This window comes from Sus scrofa, chromosome 1 (genome assembly GCF_000003025.6).
Source record: "Sus scrofa isolate TJ Tabasco breed Duroc chromosome 1, Sscrofa11.1, whole genome shotgun sequence".
NCBI classification, from domain to species: Eukaryota; Metazoa; Chordata; class Mammalia; order Artiodactyla; family Suidae; genus Sus; species Sus scrofa.
In genome coordinates this window covers 37,198,983-37,205,725 of record NC_010443.5, presented here as the reverse complement: position 1 = coordinate 37,205,725, position 6,743 = coordinate 37,198,983, and the positions used below count along the sequence as shown (strand labels likewise).

Sequence of the window (6,743 nt, the reverse complement as noted above, 5' to 3'; positions counted from 1 at the left end):
ATGTAATAGTTTGCATATACAGTGTCTTTTTGATAGAGCCCAAATTGTCTCAAACTTCTAAGCTAATAGCTCCCAAATCCTTACCTTCTTAAGTTCCAACCTGTATTGCCAATCACCATTTGGCTGTGCTGCCTCTGTCAGGATCCAACTCTACCTTCTCTCCCTAGTCTGTTTCCCCACCACAACCTTCCTACTAATAGCCATGCCATTCCAACTTGACTAACCACATAGAACCCAGCTCATAGAGTCACTACTGATTCTTCCCAGTCATTCTCAGCTTTTCTATCCTATCAAACATCAAGGCTTCTTCCATTCCCTTTGTAACTCTTTAGCTTGTCTAGGGTCCTCCATGATCTGGCAATAGGAACCTGACTGACCTGGAGCTGCAGTGTTCCTAGAACAGGTCCCCATCTATAGCCAGCCTGATATAGCCTCCCTCCGTGCAGAGGCCAGGCCATTCAGGTCATCCTGGATCCCCTAATATTGAAGGCCCATTCTCCTGTAAACAGACTGTCCACATCCTACCAGCCTTTAGGTTATTCAGAGAACCAGTTTTCCCATTTTGTTTTCATTCTCATATCCAGCTCTTTCTCCCTCCACTCACCACGTATTTTAATTAAAGTACCTATCACACAGCAGTGGATTAGTGTTTCCTATTGTTTTTGTTAATGGTGATAATAACAAATATATTTGTCTCAATTCCCCAATGAGAGACTCCTAAAACACTTCTCCTTTTTAAGCCCCTTGGACCATTAATAAATACTCCTCATTTTCCTCTTCCAAACTAGTCTCAGCACAGCTGAAATGAAAGGAAGACAAATCCATATTAGCTGTAATCAAGCCCTTTGTCTATTTCTTAAGAAATTTCAAGTTTAAAATGAAATGGCCAAAACGCAATAACTTAAAAAGTAGCAAAGGGAGAGTTCCCGTTGTGGCGCAGTGGTTAGCGAATCCAACTAGGAACCATGAGTTTGCGGTTCGGTCCCTGCCCTTGCTCAGTGGGTTAAGGATCCCGCGTGCCGTGAGCTGTGGTGTAGGCCGCAGATGCGGATCGGATCCTGCGTTGCTGTGGCTCTGGCGTAGGCCGGAGACTACAGCTCTGATTGGACCCCTAGCCTGGGAACCTCCATATGCCGCGGGAGCGGCCCAAGAAATAGCAAAAAGACAAAAAAAAAAAAAAAAAAAAAAAAAAAGTAGCAAAGGTTAGAATAATTTTGAAATTTCAGGATTAAAAAAAAAGAATGTCTATGTAGCACCATTTTGTCTTCTTTTTGACTCCAACATTTTCATATTTTCTTTTGGGGAACTCCTAGAGTCCTTCTTTGCCAGAAAAGTAAGAATTCCAAATGATACTTACCTTCATTTTCTGTGAAGCCTGTATGTTTTACCTTCAGAGAACCAACACACTGGATGCAAGAAATTTGCCATGTTTGTGTGAATCTCTTTGAGAAAAGTTAAAATATAAAATAATTAACTAAAATGGGTTCGTAGGAGAAAATATAAGGCAGCTGATTGATAACTAACCAACAGCATAAGTCAAAAAAAAAAAAAATCTTAGATTCATATAGGAGAACAGGAGGATAAGAAAGGCTTCAGTACATTCAATCTAGAAGCACCTAATCTGAGTATGTGTAACTTGACTTTAAGCATCATGCAAAATAGGAAATAGCCCTCCTATAATTATTTATTAGTCAAACGAAGTTACAGGTTAACAAAGACTTAAAAAATTAATGCTTGTATACATATCTGAATTATCTTCAAAAACTGGAAAATGCAATTTTAGAAGTGGCTTAAGTTGTATTTAGAGTACTTTAGAGTCAAGTTCCTTTTTATTAGTTGATTGTAAATAACATCTGTTTAAAAAAGCATTATGTATTCTAAATTTTAGATTCAGTAATATTAAAAACGAATTGAATTTCTATAATGGAAAAAGTAGCAAATCACGAATGAAAGAGTAACAAAACGCGACTCAGTTACCATTGAGGAAAAGAGGTAATTCCCTGACCGGGAATCGAACCCGGGCCGCGGCGGTGAGAGCGCCGAATCCTAACCACTAGACCACCAGGGAACCTGCTTAGGCTGCTCTTCAGAGTGCATTTGCTTCTTTACAAATCGTCACCTAGGCGTGACCAGTGGAAAGTAAGACTGCTTGTAAGCCCTGCCCACCTCGTTCTTATTTTAGGTTTCAGTCTCCTAAACTCCATCAAATTCGCGCTGCGCACTCGGCGAGCTCGGCAGCGGCTCCCAAGAAAAAAAAGCCAGATCTTCCAAACAGAATCTTCTTCCGACTGCCATGCTGGAAAAGGCATCCTTAGACTTCGTCCCAACTGTGTTAAATGTAAATATCTATACTTAGCCAAAGTGAGAGTACTGTCCAGAACCTTGTAATTTGCTTTATTATTTTCTCGATCATTTTAGCTGCTCTTGCTGAATCTGACCTCTGTCTCTGTATATGTCTTTCTGTTTTGCCCTCTCTCCCACTAAACATTTTGCTAAATCTAACGACAGACTGCCGCCGGCGGAGAGCGTTTCCGGTTGTAGAGCTGGGTGCGACACTGCACACGTCCCTGGCACAGAGCACTGTAAATGCGAGTGAGGAAGGGCCTCTTGGCCTCGTAGGACGCGGCTGTTTCTATTTACTTGTGTGAGAGTAAGATTAAAGAAGCTGAGATAGCTGTGGGTGATTTGCTTAGTGAAGAACTGGGGCCTCTGCACCCTGATCCAAGAAAACCCTGAAAACCCACTGTTTCCATTATCTTCCTGTTTTTTCAAACGGTGTTATTATCTCGGCAATTGCTTCCCCTCTCCGCGTCGTGAGCGAGACACGACCAGGAAATGATGCAATTACCAAAGAAGTCAAGAAACCTTCTAGCCCGCCATCAGTTCAGAAACTCGCATGAAATAGGAGCAGACGGCAAGAGAATGTAACTTTGAAAGTGCCAACCATTACAGTTGAATAAATGTAACCCAAGAGATCCCGCTCCGCTGCAAGATGAAAGGAGGCTTAAGTAAAATAGACATAAATGTGTAATGAACTTGCTCGCAATATCCGGCGCCACTGTGAATTACAGCCTTTGTCCAGCACCATAGAATATAGGTGAGGCTGAACTGGATTATTTTTTCCGGTTTTCAGCAATTGGGAAGTGATGTTTAGCTTATTGATTAAAATTTATCTGAAATTATTTAATAATATGCAAGCAGGAAGATTAGAATGACTTATTAAGACTAATAAGTAAAGATGGAACCATCACCAGAAGAAATTTCTAAACTTAATTACTGTATTTTAGATGGGACACACACCTCTTTCCTATATCAAGGAATTTTTAGGAACTCGAGTGCAGTAGGTGGAGCTCTTACCTCTTAACTGGGGATTACCAGCACTTGCTTAGCATAAGAATACCTAGTTTTGAATTAAAAAAAATAAAGCAGATATTACTTTCAGAAAAAATTTAAGTTTTAATAGGTAGAGTCACAATCTTGTACAATAGGTATAGCAAGGTACAGGGAGAACCATCATCCTGCTTTTATGCCCTAATCAGTCCTTATTTCTTCTTTCCAGAGTTAACCAATGTTAAGTTTTTTCTGTTAAAATGCTATCTTTCATTTTATTTATTTTATTTCTTATTTATTTAATAGCTATTTCTTTTTTCCCCAAATTTTTGACTTGAAACATACCAAACCTACAGAAACCTGCAAGTATAAAACAATGAACACATGACCTATATACTTCATCTAGACCTGTGCTGTCTAATTAACACCAGCCTCCTTCATGTGACTTTGTCCACTGCATTGTGGTGAGTAAGAATTGAGGTGTTCTGTAACTGTTGAATACATACTGGATTTTTAAGCATTAGTATGAAGAAAAAAGTATGTAAAATGTTAATAACGTTTACATTGATTACATTCTAAATGCTAAAGACTGAGTTAAAATATTAACATCATTTTCCTTTTTTTAATGTAGCTACTAGATTATTTTAAGTTGTATATACTGTTTGCCTTATATTTCTATTTTATAGTGCTAATCTAGATTCAGTAGTTAACATTTTGCCATAATTTGCTTTCTTTTGATCTTTTATTTGAAACCATTTGAGGTTAGTTGCAGACATCATGAAATTTAACTTCCAACTACTATATCATTTATTTCCAAAGAACAAGCAATACAGTTGTCACTCAGGAAATTAAATTTAATTCAACATTATTTATTGTACAGTTCCTAGTCAAATTTTCCCATTGTCCTAACACTTTTTATATTTTTTCCTTTTTATCCAGGATCCACTCAAGGATTAAACAGTGCATTTAGTTGTCATGTTTCTGTAGTCTTTTATTATTTATTTATTTTTTTGTTTTTTGCCATTTCTTGGGCTGCTCCCACAGCATATGGAGGTTCCCAGGCTAGGGGTCTAATGGGAGCTATAGCTGCCAGCCTACGCCAGAGCCACAGCAACGCGGTATCCGAGCTGCGTCTGCAACCTACACCCCAGCTCACGGCAACGCCAGATCCTTAACCTCACGGTTCCTAGTCGTATTCGTTAACCACTGAGCCACGACGGGAACTCCTGTAGTCTCCTTTTGATCTGAAACAATTCTCCAATCCTGTTTTTTTTGTTTGTTTTTGTTTTTGTTTTGTTTTGTTTTGTTTTTACAGCATTGACCTTTTTGAATAGTGGAGGACAGTTGCTTCAGAAACTCCCTCCATTTAAATAAATATTTCTTTTGTTAGAAAAACTGTCTTAAGTGATGTGTCCTTCTCAGGGCATTACATCAGAATTCAAATACTGCTGATGTATTGTGTTATGTCTAATGGTGAATTGGGTAGGCAGAATAATGTCCCGCAGGAGATGTTTCTGTCCTAATCTCCAGAATAATGAATGCTTCCTGTGGCAGTAGGAGTTTTGCAAATGTGATTAATTAAGGGTTTTGAGAGAGCAAAAATTATCCTATGTTATGGGAGGGGGGGTACATCCAAAATCATCACAGGGATCCTTCTAAGACAAGGAGGGAGGTTGGAGAGTTGGAGTCCCAGTGATATAATGCCAGGAGGCTTTGAAGACAGAGGAAGGGGACCATGAACTAAGGAATGCAGGGGGCCTCTAGAAGCAGAGAAAGGCAAGGAAATGGGGTTCTTCCCTAGAGCCTCCAGAAAGAAAACAGCCCTGCCAGCACCTAGGGTTTAGCCTAGTGAGACCTCCATCAAAATTCTGGACTACAGGACTGTTAGATATAAATTTGTGCTGTTGTAAGCCATTGAGTTTGTGGTAAATTTTTGCAGTACCAGTAGGAAACCAATACAGTAAGTCTGATAATTTGGTGAAGGTGTCTGCCATATTTCTCCTTTTTTTGTTGTTGTTTTGTATGGTTTGGTTTGGTTTGGTTTTGGTTTTGGTTTTTTTCTTTTTTGGCCATACCCCCGGCTCATGGAAGATGTCTGGCCAGCGATCAAATCTGAGTCACCTATATCACAGCTGCAACCTTTACCACAACGCTGGATCCTTAACCCACCGCACTGGCTGGGGAGCCAACTGGCACTGCCGCAGAGATAACACGGGGATCCTTAACCCGCTGTGCCTTAGCCAGAACTCCTTTCCATGGTAAAGTTACCTTTTACACTTGTAATTTACAAATATTTTTTAAAAGATAGCAAATATCACCTGTGAAAGTTATATTTTGAAAATATATGGATTTTCTGTTCCCCAGAAAAATTCCACTAACTGGCTTTAGCATCTGCTAATGATCCTTGCCTGAATCAATCATTATTCTAGTGCATGCAAAATGGTGTTATTTTATCATTCTCGTGTAAAAACTTTCCTTTCTCTCCTCCCTCTTTTTATTCTTTATTTAATTTTAAAATGTCAGTTTGGATTCATATTCTTTTTTGTATTTTTGTGTTTCTAGTCAGTGTGTTATAATCTACTGCTGTCCTTATTCATTTAATACTTAAATTGTCCCAAGTTTGGCCAGAGAGAGTCCCTTTGTGCTGGCTTCTATATTCGTTTGACATGTCCCCATAAATTTTTGAACACTTCTTTACCTTCTGGCACAAGATGGTCCAGGCACATCCTGTACTTTATAAATTGATGTAGGGAGAATAAACATCTTTATGCATATATCTTTTCTCTTTTAATTTCCTTTTTAAAAATTTTACACAAGGTGGGGCATACTCAACATACTGTTCTGTAACTTTTTAAAAATTAATTTCTTTTAAAAGATGTCTATTCTTTACATATAGAGGTTTCTTATTGTTTGGATAACTATGTAGTATTCCATTCTATTAAAGCAATTTTACATCATTAGTCATTTAGATTATTCTCTCTTTTTTTTTTTTTTTTGCTATTTCCAAAGTATTACAATGAATAATCTTGGCCCAATATAATTTGTCATTTAGTTTTTATTAATTGCCACACAACTAACTTACTTTATAGAGTGCCAGTTTCTGACTTAAGAATGTTATGTATTGGGAGAAAAATCACGGCATCTAATTCAAATTCAGGTATAGTTTTAATTTTTCAACAGTTTAATTTTTCAATTTGATTTTAACTTGACTCAGCTATTCTTCTATTCATTAATTTGTTCATTCACTGAACAAACATTTATTGACTATCTATTATATGTAAGTCACTATGTTAGGTACAGGATGCCTGAACTTGAAGCTTAGTCTGGCAGGATTCAAGTAAACAAGCAATTACAGTTTGTAGAGTGGTGAATAGTAAAAGAAACTTTTGACTATAATTCAATTTAATAAGTTC

The 6,743-nt window shown here is 37.9% G+C and overlaps 1 long non-coding RNA gene and 1 other non-coding gene across 2 annotated transcripts; one reads left to right on the top strand and one right to left on the bottom strand.

Moving 5' to 3' along the window:
• TRNAE-CUC lies at positions 1,997 to 2,068 on the bottom strand. Its single transcript has one exon. It is a non-coding gene; the product is annotated as a tRNA-Glu (tRNA).
• Positions 2,166 to 6,290, top strand: LOC110260188. The gene is made up of 2 exons (XR_002343030.1): positions 2,166 to 3,097; positions 3,687 to 6,290. It is a non-coding gene; the product is annotated as an uncharacterized LOC110260188 (long non-coding RNA).